We start from the raw sequence: 16,695 nt of genomic DNA, 5'->3' as shown, positions 1-16,695 counted from the left end.
GAACTGGCGGCTGCACAGCCATTTGATCACTTCTAGTTCCAAAAAACCTTCTATCACAGGTTCTTTTCCTTGTGGACAATGTAAATCATACCCACAGATCCTGCAAACCAATACTGTCATTGACAGATATGGTCAGTTGATTACGTTACAACATTTCTTCAACTGTAATACTCAGGCTGTGATCTATTGCATAACCTGTGAGTGCAATCTTAAGTATATAGGCATGACCACACATAAATTCAAAGAGAGAGTATTGAAACATCTAGGAAACATCCGTAGTGCCTCCAAAGATCTGGCACGGATGAAACAGCTCACGTCAGTAGCCAGACATTTTCATTTTTTTCACAAAGGATCTATCAAAGGATTTAAGACCTTTGGCCTGGATCGTGTTCATCTGGGCATACGAGGAGGGGACATAACCAAAGAACTTTTTAAAAAAGAGAGCGAGTGGATTTTTCGCCTGAACAGCCTGAAACCCTTTGGTCTTAATGAAACCATCAATTATGGAGCTTTTCTGTGATTTCTCCGTATTCCTCCATTGATACCTACTTTAGTCTCAATAACATCTCATGTCCAGTATCTAGCTTTTCAGTTATTCCTGTCAACCCTCTCAACCTTTTCAATTATCCTACACCCTTTCCCTCCCCCCCCCCCTTTTTTTCCTTTAGCATTACAATCTAATAAGTATTTCCCAGCGAATTTCTCCTAGTATATTATCATTCATTACTTATTCATATACTTATAAAGCTTCTGCATTAAATAGTTTTTTATCATCCCCTATTCACCTAGTGACACAATCTTGTGTTACTAACCTTCCCCCTTTTCCCACACCATAGACTTATCCCTTGAATTGCACACCAATTTTATTTATTCGTATTACTCTCAATTTTTCACAGGTCTTATATATTCATTCTCCTATTTTCATCCATTTTCCCCAGTCGATAGATGTACCTTCTCAGTGATGTCACCACACAGCTGAACACTGGTTTAACCCTTTTCACTCATCTTTATACTTCATTCCCTTTCCCCCTCCACATATCACTTCACTTGCATCTTTTTCCATATTAGTTCCCATGACCTAGTCCAATTTTACCACTACCCCTAGAATCCAATTCTCCATATACCCATTTTTTCATTCCTTCTAACTGTCGACCCTGCCCTTCCACACCTCATCTACTCACTCATCCTTCCCCCCCCCCCCCCCCCATCCCTGTTTCCCCCATTCTTTTATGTCGTTTCCTACCTATCCTCATCCTTCCCACACCGGTATTTTTAAATCCAGGGACATTTCCGTCTCATCACCTTTCCTCATGCTTTCCCCATTTTTACCCTGTCACCTCAAACCTTCTAGCATCCCTTATCCCTCTACCTTAATCCTTTCCTAGTGACCCCAGCTTAACAACTATTCATAACCATTGTTCTGCACCCACACCCACATATTAGCAATACCATAAGGTTCCAACCTGGTTTACCTCATTTCTTATATTATCCTCCCTATATTCAAGATTTATATTTCACTTGCCCACAGATTTTCCCCTAACTAATATGGCGCCATGAGCCTCTAAGAATATACCTTTTCCCATCCCGGCCCAACATGATGTTCGTATATCGTATATCCGCTCTTATACACATTACTCAGACCCATCTCTTATCCCCCGCGCCTCCCAATTGACATATACATATATTATTAATTTTTCTAAGTTTTCATTACAGGTGTTAATTCACCCACTCATGTACAGCAATTAGTACACCATTTCCGGGATGTCCTGAGCTTGCCCAAAGCTCTACTTTCTAATTCCCTCAACCAAGATGGCGTCCCCAATCCCGCGAGACCTTATCAACCAATCAGGTCCCCGTTTTTCGTTCCTATCTCCGTAACTCAGTCTCCTAGCAACCGCAGACTCGAGCGGCAATACAAAGCTAGTTAACACGCCCCAATTGGCTAATTTTACTCTCAGCTGCTACAAAAGCCTGTTCCCCCACCGGACCACACGGAACCCGGAAGTGAACAAGCCTTAAGGGTGAAACGCGTTTTCTGCAAGGGGTCTCGTCTACACAGTTCCATCATGGCATTAGCCTAATACACCTGCTCGGCTTCCCTGGCTCTCTGATTTATTGGTGAACCGTAAGCCCCCACTATCTTGTGGCTTCTTGCCATAGATAGCAACACGTTACGGAGATTTATATGAATCTGTTTCCTCTATCACACATGTTATTTCTAATGTGAATACTGTGCTGTTGAGGGGCCTCTCCTGCATATGAGTGATTTTGCTAGTACTTTCTCTAACTGAGGCCAGGACTGAGTTATTACATACATAGCATAATTGTTTGGCATCAATGATTGATCTTTTCTTTTTGTAAACACTTGTAATTTTGCGGCAATTGTGTCTTCCTTATAGGGACTACTCTCTTTTTGTATTTATTTTTTCTATATTTTACAAGTGACACAGGTTGCCCTTATTTGCACTCCATCTAATACTGAGAGAATTTGTTCCTAGTATATCTCTTATTTTCTACTGGATTATTCTTTCATTACATTTGGAAGATTTAGTTTGTAATAATTTCAATGTGTGTAGCAGCAAAAGCTCTGCTTTATTCCGTTAAAGTGATCAGCTTAAATATACGCATTATCCAACCAACCGGTTATTATATTCTATCATCACTAATTTCGTGGACTCTCATTCATGATTCCCGGAACATTGTACCACAACAGTGGGAATTTTTGAACCGGGTCTAACGTGAAAAGCAGATCCACATATTTTCACTAATCTTTTTCCTATTTTCTATCTCTTCTCTGTTTTCCTTAAATTCATATTTCTTATATAGGTGCACTCTCATTGGTGTACACATAAATCTCTACTACCATACCACGCTGTCAGCGCCCGATCTCGTCCGATCTTGGAAGCTAAACAGCGTTGGGCCAGGTCAGTATCAGGAAAGGTGACTACCTGCGAATACCTGGTGTTGTAGAGCAGGAATTGCCTCCTCTATGTGATAAAAACACACAAACAGCAGTATCACCACTAATTCTATCCTGCAATTTTTCATTATAGTGTTTACAATATCAGCAGTTTCTTTTACTGACTTTATGATGCCCACAAATTTTTCTTGAAATTTTTCTTCAAATGATGACATTTGTATGTAATTCAGGTGTACAATCCTTAGAGTCGTAACTGCTGATCACCACTCTAGTTATCCACAGTCCAAGTGTTTGGACTTTTCTTACATATAACTGTGTCTTGACCAACCCTTGGTTCCATCAATACAGAAATTCTGTACTGGTCAGGGGAAATGGGGGTATGACTAATCAATGTCTACAACCTTTCCAAATAATCTTTGCAACAAAGAGACCAGAACAATTTTAATAATTTTTCAAATATTTTTTCAAATCTGTATTTTCAGCTATAGATCTCTGGGAAGGATATCTGCGTTTTAATGATGTTATTAAAAGTTATGTCTTAAGCATCTTATAAATTGTCAACTTTCTTTCTAAGAGTGCGCCCACACAAGAGCCTTCTGTTGTCTCCCATTACAAGGCTGCCAGAAGAGACAGGCAGGCCCGGCAGGCTCAGCCTTTGCAGGCCTCAGAGCCAGCATGGGCTTAGGCTTTCAAAAAATCTGATGACTGTTTTACCTTACGACAGAATTCACACTAATCTGTGCAACCAGTGTCAAAATAGCGACTGCTACCTGCAGTTTTACAATCTAACGATGAGGACATGCCACCCCTGGAGGATGGGGAGTAAAATGAGACTGAGGAAGAACTACAGGTAGAAGAATCAGAGTCTTCTTCACAGGGAGTAGAGGCTCTGATTCTGGCAGTGAGGGACATTCTACAAATTCCTGACAAAGAAGCTGAACCATTTCAACCTTCCTTTTTTGGTAAAAAGCATAAGTCTACGGCTACTTTTCCTATATCTGGGGAATTAGATATCCAGTTTCAAGAAGCCTGGTTGCTCCTGGATATGAAGTTTCAGGTACCTAAGCGTCTTTACACTTCTTTGCTCTTTCTTTCTGATAACAGGTAATGTTGGGAAAATCCTCCACCAGTGGATCCATCAGTATCTCGGTTATACTACTACTGGCCCCAGGTGCTACTGTTTTGAAGGATCCATCAGACAGTCAGTTGGAAAACACCCTAAAGTATATACTGTATATACAGCAGCGGGGGTTTCTCTAAACCCGACCATAGTTGGCTGCTGGGTTAACAGAGCCATTGAGGCTTGGGCACAGAAATTGGCTTTAGGTATTCAGGGAGATATGCCCCAGGAGGAACTAGTTGTTTTAGCCCAACACATCCAGGAGCCTGCCGTGTATCTCTGTGAGGCCTTTAGATAAATAGGTTTGCTGATTTCTAGAATCTAGGCCATGGCTATTTCAGCCTGTAGGGCTCTATGGCTCCGTCAGTGGACAGCAGACACTGAGTCCAAGAGAGGGGATCAGTACGAGATCCCGGTGGTCGGGATCCCCACAGTCAGGAGACCGACGCCAGGAGCCAGACAGCCAGAATCCCTGCGGCTAGCAATGCATGTCCCCTCCCGGGCTCGGTGGCAACCTTCAGTTGCCACAGGTCTCTATTCCCCTTCGGGTGGAGGCATGGACCACCACCCAAGAAGGGTAACCAGCCGCAGTCAGGACTCCGACCACCAGTATTTCAGCTGGTGTCGGGATTCTGGAGTCAGTATCCTGACTGCCGGGGTCCCGACAGGCGGTCAACTGACTGCCTTCCCAAGAGAGGGGTCGAAGGGCTTCCATACACGGGCAATGCCTTGTTCGGGGATGAATTAGATAAGTGGACAGCCAAAGCTACGGCAGGTAAGTCCACTTATCTTTCTTCCGCAGCTCAACATCCTAGGCGTACCTACACGGGATCATCCTTTCACCCTTCCTGGTTCAGAGGGATGGTTAGAGGTGCAACCCACACCTCTAGAGGTGACAGAGGTCACGGACGTCAGTCAAGCACTCCTGCTTCACAAGAACAGAAGACTGCTTTCAAGCTCACAGCATGACTGTTCCCCCACTTACCTGGGGTGGGTTTTTCCTGGGCAGTGGCAAGGGGGATTTCCGCTTTACAGTTGTGCCATGCTGCTACCTGGAAGGGTAACAATACTTTTGTAAAGTTTTACAGGTTTGATACTTTGGCTACGCTCAAATGTCACTTTGGACGTGCTGTCTCGCGGAGCTCACAGCACAAGCCCACCCGTGATGGATGCTCTGGGACGTCCCCACTGTGAACATCATGCCAGTATCCCCTATGGATGATAGAGAAAATGGGATTTTGGTACTCACCGATAAATCCTTTTTTTGGAGTCATAAAGGGATATTGGACACTCACCCTATGCTGATAGGCGGACACTGCTGTATTAGCCATGGGTGGCTGGAACCCTTAATCAGGCCCTGGTCTGGTCGCGGGCCACGCCTCCCATTTTAGTCACAGTGGCGATTGCCTAAAGGATAAAAAAAGGGGCAGACTAGATAGGCCAAGTGGTTCTTATCTGCCGTCAAATTCTAGGTTTCTATGTCTATTCATTGCTGCTCTGTACTAAGCAGAACAGTGAGTGAAAGGAGCCTCCCAACTCCCCCCCCCCCCCCCCCCCACGGGACACTGTGGGACACACAGCGGCCCGTGGGAGGGACAACCCCAAAAATATGGGACAATCCCGCGAACATTGGGACAGTTGGGAGGTATAATGTCTTTCTAAGGCTGTTACAGCGGTTTCCTTTCTTTCTCTCCCAGTTTCTATGCAGCGGGGATTGTGTGTGGACTGGAACATCTGCCTTCCAAGGGCTACATCCATCGGTAAGTACATTTGTCTTTTCAGTATAGTAGATCATTATTTGCTGTCTCAGTTCTGACGTTATTATTATATGTCTTTGTACACTTGTGTCTTATTTACAATGATGAGTGCAGGAGACTGACCATACACAGATAGGGCCTGATGCTGGGTTGTATGGAAATCACCCTGAGCTGCATGCATCGAAGACAAGTGTATATTCCCCATATGCGGAGCTGTAGGCGTCTTGCTGTGCGCCCGCCTCCTATGTGCAGTGCCAGATCCCTTCCTAAAAAGGCGCCCCGCCACAGTTCGGAGTTCTTACCGATCTGCGGCGCTGCGCTGCATTCCCGGCTCCCATTTGGCTGCCCTGGCAACCTAACACCTGAGCCGTGGGGCCGGCGCCACCGCCGCCTATCAGTACAGGACATGTCCAATAGTGTGTTATGTAGCAGCCTGCGGCTCAGTCACCGTCTAAGCGCGCAGGCTATATGAGAGAATGTAATGTAGGGAATGTATCCCTGGCAGCAGCATACGGAGCGGTGTTTGGAGGAGAAGGAGAGGAACGAACACTCACTCTCCTATCCCCTGTGCTACAGCAGCCTGCCAGCAAAACTAATGCTGGCTGGCTGTATTATCATTTGTGTGTATATATGTGTGTGTGTGTGTATGTATGTATGTATATATATATATAACTCAGCTGCCTGCCTTTTAATTAGGACCTCGCACTCTGAAGTGCCCCGGGCCCCCCAGAGCCTTAATCCGGCTCTGCCTATGGATATGATTGGTTTACTTCTAGTCACCCAGGGCCGGCTCTACCATTAGGCAGCTTTAGGCGGCTGCCTAGGGGCGCCGGGCCCTGGAGGGCGCCACTGAATTAGTCTAGCAGAAAATTGAAACTGTATGCGGCCTCCTCCTTTTACACTGCGCTGGCTGCTGCTGCCGGTCTAATCAGGTGCAGCCGCAGTATCAGGCTGTACCACATAGTGCCTCAGTGCATCCTTCATGCCGACACATGTAACATCAAGTCAGGTGAAGGCACATAAGAGGCGGATGTATCTATGACTCCCGAGGGGCGCCCACACAGCCGCTCCTCATAGCCCTGATGCACCTTTTCTAGAACTCTGGATCCCGGATCTCCAGCAGCAAGCAGCACCTAACTACATGTCTGCACCCAGCAGCGTCGCTGTAATGCTGCTGTCATCCTCAAAGGGGAATCCTGCCAATGCTGAGGGTAAACAAGAAAACAACTTAAGGTAAGTAAGCCATGGGGGTTTTGGGGGTCTGCAGACAGCACAGATCTTACAGCCCGATGGGTGGTTTGCATTTGTAAACAAGATTTGGGACTGGGAGACCTGGTGCTCGCTTAGGTTGGTCGGCATTCCAAACCCAACCCCAATTAAATATCCCCAGACCCCATATACAGTGTGTGTGTGTGTATATATATATATATATATACTCTCCTGCCTACGGATTACTTCCTCCCACTCCTACCTGCAAGATTTCTCACGTGCTGCACCACTTCTTTGGAATTCCCTACCTCTCCCCCTCAGACTCTCCATCTCTCTACAAAACTTCAAACGGGCTCTCAAGACCCACTTCTTCACCAAACCCGGCCAAATCTCATCCAAACCCTCTGTTCTACGCTCTCTATGTACCCCAACTGTGTCACCCCTGTCTGTCTACCCCTCCCCTTTAGAATGTAAGCTCTCATGAGCAGGGCCCTCTTCCCTCATGTGCTTATCCTTTCTTACTTTAATAATCTTCAACTGCACCAATTCCATCAGTCTTCTGCCACCTGATACTTATTCCAGTGTCATCTGCTGATGTAACTATGTTTATTTACCCTGTACTTGTCCTATACGGTCATCAACTGTAAGTTGCTGTTTTCCTGTTTGATTATTTGTTTATGTACTCTGTAATTGGGTGCTGCGTAACCCTTGTGGCGCCATATAAATAAAGGATAATAATAAATAATAATATATATATATATATATATATATATATATTAAAAAAAATTGAAATTGGCCTCATTGTTCTATATAATTCCTAACATGCTGGCTAGTCTGTATACATAAAGAATGGATGACACTCAAGTACTTTCAAAGTGAAAGCAACATTTATGGACTTTGTTACAATATACCTTATCACTTCAAAAGTCTTTGAGTGTTGTCCATTTTCTCTGTATATGTATAATGATGCAATTCACCCCAGCCCACCTAGTGGCCACCTGCATCTCCCCTCCGGGAGGTTGGGGGGGCGAGGGGGTTGTAGGTTAGGGGGCGCTGGGCTGAAGTTTTGCCTAGGGTGCAGAGAGATCTTGCACCGGCCCTGTAGTCACCGCTATCATATACTAGGTGTAATGGATATGCCTGGTCACAGCCATATTTACTCTTACACCTAGAATAGCCACAGCTGCAGTGACACACCCTCACTGTGCTTGGTCTATATGAGAGCCGCCAGGTACAGCCCACTTGCACCTCTTCGGTTGTAAGTGTAGATGCGATAGGAATAGAATGCACAGACTTTGCACTGCCTGATGCAACTTTATGTACATACTGCATATTCAGCTCTGTGTCAGCTCCCACAACCCGTATTTATTCCTTTGAAATGTTACATTTGTTTCCAATAAACCTATGTGTCTCATTGTAGCTTCCAAATTGCCAAGTTGCTGTTGTTTTTCTTGTATTTATTTTCTTCTGGCAACTGCATAAAAGAACACATAGGGAGTATGTATGTATGTATGTATATATACATATATATATATATATATATATATTATATATATATTGTGTACAGAAAAGTGCAAATAGCGCTACAACCCAAATATTCTATAACCAGATATCCCCAAATGGGATATTTTAAATTAAAGTGAAACAATAAATAAATTGGTGAACACTCCCAACTCAAATGGTGTCGCAACCAGATTTCAAAAAAGTCCAATTCCCAAGGGAACTTAGTTTTCAAAATTGTTCTAGTGGTAAATCAGTTGCGCCTTCAGTGTTTGTGAATAGTTCATTACAAATCCTTAGATGACAGTTAAAATATGCGTACCAGACATACGTAGAACAGTCGCCTTATATAAAGTGTCTTTGCGTCGGGGGGTCCCTTACTCGTACTGACTCTCCGTTTCAATCCGTCCAGGTGTTGGTGTGGAGTTTGTACGTATATGCAGACAATGTATCAGTAAACTGCTCTTAGAAAGTGACAAAGTGCTGCTTTGTGCAAAAGTTGCAATAAAAGTGAATGTGTGCATAAAAGTGCTATAAGTGCTTGTTCAAATAAATATGGATGAAATAAAATAAATGCAAATATGTTGCTAACAGTGTGCTGGCCCCCTTTTTTCTTAGGTAATGTGCTTAGATACCATTTATTAAGGGTGCAACACCGTATATCTCAGTGATTCAGAGGAGATCAAAAAAGTATATTTATACGAAGCACTTACATATAGAATTGCACTAAATTGAATGATGCTGCCGTCATTCCGTCATCAGACTTATGTGCCTTAAAAGAGTCCCATATGGGAAGGAAAAGCCTCTGATAGTGTAATATCATTTAAAAAGAACATTTTAATAATACACAAAGTGACAGAAAAACATATAGATGGACTCGTACAATTTAAAAATGCATAAGTCCCAGAGATGAACTAAGGGATGAAACGCGTTGGGCACCTACCGGCACTCCGCTCCTATTTGAGAAAGTAACAGATAAGCTCTTATGCATTTTTTAATTGCAGACAGGATAGATAGAGAGAGATAGATAGATAGACAAAGATAGAGAGAGAGACAGAAACAGGCAGACAGATAGATAGATACCATCTCTCCCCGCTGGCTCAGGCAGTCAGGCTCCTTGGTGCTGGCAGATCCCGGGCAGGGGAGAGGGAGGAGGAGGGAGGGGGACTGTTGCCGCAGCAGCGCTATGTAATTGGTAGAGGCGCCACTGCAGCTGTCCCTCTGCTGCCCGCCGCCGCTGTGAATGCTGGGATGAGGGAAGATGTTTTATGACTAGTTAGCTACTATAACTCATGTTACCCCCAGATTAACCACGTTGATATTTTAAGTATTATAACCTTGGATAGCTTTTTCATTCAGAAATTTATCCATTCCTTTTTTAAATCCAATTACAGAGTCCGCCATTACCACCTTCCCTGGCAGGGAATTCCACATCCTGATTGCCATAACAGTGAAGAACCCTTTCCTCCGTTGCGTTCGGAACTTTCTCTCCTCAATTCGCAGCGAGTGCCCACGTGTCCTAAACTGTGTTCTTTTAATAAATAATTCCTCTGATAACTCTTTGTGATGTCCCTTTACATATTTGAAGATATTAATAATATCTCCTCTTAGGCGCCTCTTTTCTAGTGTATACATATTCAGCCTAGTAAGTCTTTCTTTATAGCCCAGTCCTTCTAGGCCTTTAATCAATTTAGTAGCTTGCCTTTGAACACTTTCGAGTTCACTGATGTCTTTTTTTTTACAATGGTGCCCAAAACTGAACACAATATGCCAGGTGCGGACGTACCAATGCCTTATACAGCGGCATGATTACATCCGAGTCCCTTGTCTCAATCCCCTTTTTATGCACGCTAGCACCTTACTTGCCTTCTTTGCTGCGTTTTGACATTGTGTACGGTTATTAAGCCTATTATCAATGAATACCCCCAAATCTTTTTCCAACTCTGTTTCCCCTAGGCGTTCCCCATTTAATATGTAGAATGCAAGTTTGTTTTTAGTCCCAAAATGCATAACCTTGCATTTGTCTGTATTGAACCTCATTTTCCATTTAGACGCCCAGAGTTCAAGTTTAGATAGATCATTCTGCAAGGACTCCACATCCAATTCTGAATTAATTACCTTACACAGTTTAGTATCATCTGCAAAGATTGACACTGGGCTTTCCAGGCCTATTTCTAGGTCATTGATAAATATGTTGAACAGTAGTGGTCCGAGTACGGACCCTTGTGGTATTCCGCTGACTACTGGGGACCAGGTTGAGGACTTCCCGTTGACCACTACTCGCTGTACCCTGCTATACAACCAGCTGCTTATCCATGTGCAAATAGTTTTTCCTAGGCCAATCTCTTTTAATTTGATCATCAGTCTCCTGTGAGGAACTGTATCGAAGGCTTTTGCAAAATCTAGGAAGACCACATCCACTGCTTTTCCTTGATCAAGATTATTGCTCACTTCCTCGTAGAAGCTAATTAAGTTAGTCTGACATGACCTGTCCCTCACAAACCCATGCTGGTTCTTGCTAATAATCCTAGCGGACTGTAGATACTCCTGTATGCCGTCCCTTAGAATTCCTTCCAATGTTTTCCCCACTATAGATATCAAACTAACTGGTCTGTAGTTTCCCGGAAGATTTTTGGATCCCTTTTTAAATAATGGCACTACCTCAGCTATGAGCCAATCCTTCGGTACCATGCCTGATCTAATTGAACTATTTAAAATCAAGTATAGGGGTCATGCTAGTTGTGAACTAAGCTCCATAAGAACCCTCGGGTGAAGTCCATCAGGTGATTTATTAATCTTAATTTTGCTTAGTCTCTCCCGGACTACTTCTTCGCTTAAACAAGTATCTAACCGTGAATCATTACTGTCACAATTGTTATGCTCTACTCCCGCCATCAGTTCTTCACTGGTGAATACTGATGAAAAGAATTTGTTCAGTATTTCCGCTTTTATTTCGTCATCATTTATCAATTCTCCCAATTCATCTTTTAATGGACCTATATTCTCCTTTTTTAACACAAAATCTTACAGCACTCCCCTAGTGCTATTGCATCAGCATGGCCAGGTGCCCTTTAGTGCTTGCATATATCCTCCAACAAGAACAGCACTCAGGGACACTAATAAGAATAATTGTAGTCAAGGTTTAACGCCTTTTCCTCAGGGTGACAAACATAAATATTGTAAAGAATCCTATTGAAACGTTACTAGTATTGTTGCAGCTGTTCTATATGTCGTCTTATTCTTTGTATATTCTCTCTCTCTCGTTTTATAGACGTTTATCAATACTGCTAACTCCATTTCACTAGGTGGTCACCATGCCAGTGCACCCTGCACCCTCCTGCTCATGCCACTTACCTATCTTCTGCAAGTGAAAGCACCAAAAGCACTGGCCAGGGACAGACTGGCCCACAGGGGTACAGGGGAAATCCGTGGTAGGCACAACCATGGGTGGACTGGCCCACACAGGCACAGGGGAAACCCCCGGTGGGCCCCACTGTCTGGGGCCCCATCTCCACCTCTAGGGATCAGGTTCCAGACTTTGCACTTGAATGATACATTATACATACTATACTTATACTAGAACATATTTATCAAGGGAACCAGACCATACACTCTCTAATGGTTAGCCAAGCCTCGGTGGCAGTGGCCACACCCCCTCTGGAGACTGGCCACACCCCTAAACATGGTCCGCTACACTGAGCACAACTATCCCCTCTGGAGACTGGCCCCAGTCCGACACTGAGCACAACTACCCCACTGCCTGAGGGTCACATTCCCTCCTCTAATGTCAGATTCCAGACTGTGCAGTCAAATTATACATTGTTACCTAAATCAGGGTGCCTATGTCCCGGCTATCTCACAGCCACAGATACCACTTTAGCTCCAGAACTGGGGTCTTACTTAAAACAAATGACCTCAACCGATTATAGACATTATTTAAAACCCACCTGGAATTTCCCTGCCTGGCCAGTCTGACACTGCATTCTTCACATACTCTCTGATTCATTGCCGTACAGACACAGTGTCAGAAGTCTCCATCTTTGGTGGGACACCCAGAGGGTAGACCACCATAAATGTACTGTTTTGTGGAGTGTTTTATTTGGTCGGGTATGGGTGACTGGTGCTTGGAATCCCGTCGGTCACCATACCGATGCCAGGATCCCGGGGATTACAATGCTGGCCGAGGCGACGAGTGCAACGAAGCCACTTGCGAGCGAGCTGCGGGTGCTCGCCACAGTTTCTATTCCCACTCTATGGATGTCGTGGACACCCACAAGTGGGAATTGTTCCTGTTAGTCGGCATGCCGACTGTCGGAATTTTGAGTGGGTGGGATGCAGGCGTTGGTATTTTAACCGGCGGTCTCCTGACCGCCGGTTACATGACTACATCCCGTTTTATTGCATATTGAAAGATGTAATTGTAAGTTATGTCATCTGCTGGTCCATCTCAGCAGCTTATTATACATAGAGAATCTTCTTTTTCACAGAGACATCAAACCAGAGAATATTCTCATCGATGGAGATGGCCATATTAAGATTGCAGATTTGGGCCTTGCATTGAACAACATGCATGAAGGAGACGTCGCCACTGAATATGCAGGAACACCAGGCTATATTGCCCCCGAGGTGAGTTATAAAGGATTGCTCTATCATCTATAGGGGATACTGGCGTGATGTTCACAGTGTGGTATAAATGGGTTCCGTGAGCTTTTGCACTTTAAATTTTAATGAGACCTCAGAGCGGGTCACACTCTGGAGGGCTCCAGAGTTTTTTCTCCTTTAAGTTTTTAAACTTTATTTTCTTTCCTGATAACAGCAGATAGTTGTCTACTGCCTACCTGCATCGGGGGAGATTTTTTTTGGGGGGGGTTCAGTCCCACCTTCAGTGGTCGGCGCCCAGATCCCCGGTTGCTGGGACAATTGGTCCTGGGGTCCCCTGCAACGCCGTCGCCTCCCTCAAGCAGCCATCAGGTAAGTATTACCCGGGAACCTGGTTAGCGGAGTTCCTGGGTGAGCAGCTTAGCACAACAGGATCCCAGTAAGCAGTGGCCCCACTTCCCTTTCAGCGCCCAGCATGGCCACACTAGGATGCGCTGGACTCCCTTCAGAGAAAGCACGTCTACGCTAAGGCGCACTGGAGCAGCGGCAACATAGACGCGCCATTCATGTGAGCATGAGGGCGGAGTTAGATTGGCATCTGCTGAGAGGGGAGCCATCTTTCTCAGAGCACGCTGCCTTAGTGTTGTGTGTGCAACAGCTGCAAATCTGTCAGTCCTGCTTTCTGCATTGATTAGCACCTAGATGCAGCTGCTGCCTTCTGTTGTTCTCATTTCCTAGCAACTGATCACCTGGACCTCATTACCTGCAACTGCAGCCTGACTATCATGTGATTGGTCTTTCTCCCTTTAACTAGGGAGTATCCACATACCACCATGCCAGTGATAGAGTTCAGTATCAGAGAGAGTCAGTTTCTTGTCTGGACTCCTTAGATCCGACAACAAAAACACAAAGAGAAATCTGCACTCTCAAAATTATCTATGGAAATATATGAAGAAGACCCCGGTTATTGTATCTGAAAAAATTCTACATTCTCATGTCGGGGGTGCTACCTAGGACAACCATCAATAACAACTGATACACAAAGAGAAAAATGGGGTTGTACTGTTAGGTGCACAAGAATAAAATTTAACTTTTATTAATTCATCTTATTAAGAAATCGATATTTCGGACGGTGTGCGAAAAAATATGGTTAAAATTGGAATAGAAGTCCAAAGATAGTGCTCCAAGATTGAAAAGTGATAAGAATTAAAAAGTGTGTCCGCTCCTGTGACTGCACTGACATTCTAATAGGGTATATGTTTATAAGAATTTAATATCAATCGTATATGTTGTATACTCCTAGTAGAAAAGAAACACAATTTGAATATATTTCAAAGTACCCGTGATTTGATAACCCACTATGAAGTGAATTCACTGTATCATGGAGGCACCGATCACTGCCGGGAATACTGTTGTTCACATCTGTGATTAATGTCCACAGATGTTGACTAATTGGGGTCCAAAATAATGATGCATATAACTGACTGCTCACTATTTGTTGTAGAGCAATTGGACCCTTTTATGGGTGTCTGCCCTGAGTCCCTAATCTAAATCCTGGAAGGGTATTGATTCCCATATATCTCACAACTGCTACTGTCAAATAAATCACTAGGTCTGTATTATCACTGAAAATATATATGCAGCATACCATGCATCCTAGTGCAATGTACTGGATAACTAATATTGCATCTATATGTCTTTGATACCTTAATATCCAGTGAATTGTATTTATGATATGTTTAGCGGTGTGAATGATCTGGACACAGGGTACACCTCACAGAAATAAAGAGCTGCTCTTAATTGATATATATAGGAACACCGACACCTCAATATAGGAGTATTTTCTGCACAATGATTAACAGTCATATGCATGTAATATATGTGTCTAATGTCCCATTGGGTATCAAAAAGCCATACCAGCTCGACCTAACTTTAGGCTTTGCCGGCACTGGTATATCTCTGTGTAAATTACAGCAATTTATCAAAGGCTGTTTGAATATGGACGTTAATACTACAGCAATCTGTGAGCCAATCAGCAATCATCCGATTGACACGGTGTTCACATACTCATGGTACAGTGCGTATCTCCTGCCATACACCTGCAATCAAGTATGGGAAAGCCTATTCCTATTACAAGTGGCAACGCTGCATCGGTATAGAAACTAATCGACATAAGTGTTGACAGGTGTTACCCTGTGAGTATTTCTCCTTTAACCATGGGTCCCTGTTTTAAATACTGATAGGGATAATATTAACAATAATACTGTGATACACTGTACACTCATTAATATTTATTATATGTTTAACAATGTGAATAATCTAGGCACAGCGCCCACCTAACAGTGAAAGGCTGCTCTTATTTCATGTATGTAGGAACACCGACACCCCATTAATGCTATGTTTTCTGTACAATGATTGTCAATCATGTGCATATGTTTAATATTGTAACAATCTATGAGCTAATCAGCTATCATCCAATTAACAAAATGTTCCCATGCTCATTGTGCCGGACATGTCTCCTATCATACCCCCTCAGTCAATTATGGAAACCTAAATCTAGTACAAATAGCGGCGCTGCGACAGTGTTGAGACTAATCAGCGTTTGTCCGATTAGCGGGTGTTCCCGAATACACTGTGCATAGCCTGTGGATAAACATGCAATTGCTATATGTAGTACAGATATCTGAGGTGCTATTGATAGTGGGTATCTCCACTGCATCGGCTTTTGATCGGCATTTGTCCGATCCACGGGTGTTTCCGTGTTCGCCGTGCAGTGTTCTAATACCACAGGTACATATAGTAAATTCTAACGGTCAGTGCAGGGACATTGGAGCGGACCACAATGCCGATGCACGCATTTCGCAACAAGCTTTTTCGAGGCTGAGATTAGGGACTCAGGGCAGACACCCATAAAAGGGTCCAATTGCTCTACAACAAATAGTGAGCAGTCAGTTATATGCATCATTATTTTGGACCCCAATTAGTCAACATCTGTGGACATTAATCACAGATGTGGACAACAGTATTCCCGGCAGTGATCGGTGCCTCCATGATACAATGAATTCACTTCATAGTGGGTTATCAAATCACGGGTACTTTGAAATATATTCAAATTGTGTTTCTTTTCTACTAGGAGTATACAACATATACGATTGATATTAAATTCTTATAAACATATACCCTATTAGAATGTCAGTGCAGTCACAGGAGGGGACACACACTTTTTAATTCTTATCACTTTTCAATCTTAGAGCACTATCTTTGGACTTCTATTCCAATTTTAACCATATTTTTTCGCACACCGTCCGAAATATCGATTTCTTAATAAGATGAATTAATAAAAGTTAAATTTTATTCTTGTGCACCTAACAGTACAACCCCATTTTTTTCTTTGTGTATCAGCTGGACTCCTTAGAGCCTGTTTCTGTGTGCTCAGCACGTGGCCATTGCACACTGTGCAAGTTCCCAGTCTCCTGTGTCCTGGTTACTGGTCCCAGTATTCCTGCCAGTCCTGCACCCCGTTCATCTTGGACCTGTATCTACTACAATTATATATCCAATGTGTCCTTCTGCCTTGGAATCCCTGCTTC

The 16,695-nt window shown here is 43.7% G+C and overlaps 1 pseudogene; it reads left to right on the top strand.

Moving 5' to 3' along the window:
* The first annotated feature begins 2,854 nt into the window (after positions 1-2,854).
* Positions 2,855-2,973, top strand: LOC135051589 (5S ribosomal RNA; annotated as a pseudogene).
* The last annotated feature ends 13,722 nt before the right edge of the window (positions 2,974-16,695 follow it).

This window comes from Pseudophryne corroboree, chromosome 2 (genome assembly GCF_028390025.1).
Source record: "Pseudophryne corroboree isolate aPseCor3 chromosome 2, aPseCor3.hap2, whole genome shotgun sequence".
In the NCBI taxonomy this organism is placed as follows: domain Eukaryota; kingdom Metazoa; phylum Chordata; class Amphibia; order Anura; family Myobatrachidae; genus Pseudophryne; species Pseudophryne corroboree.
This window is presented reverse-complemented; position numbering and strand designations above follow the sequence as displayed.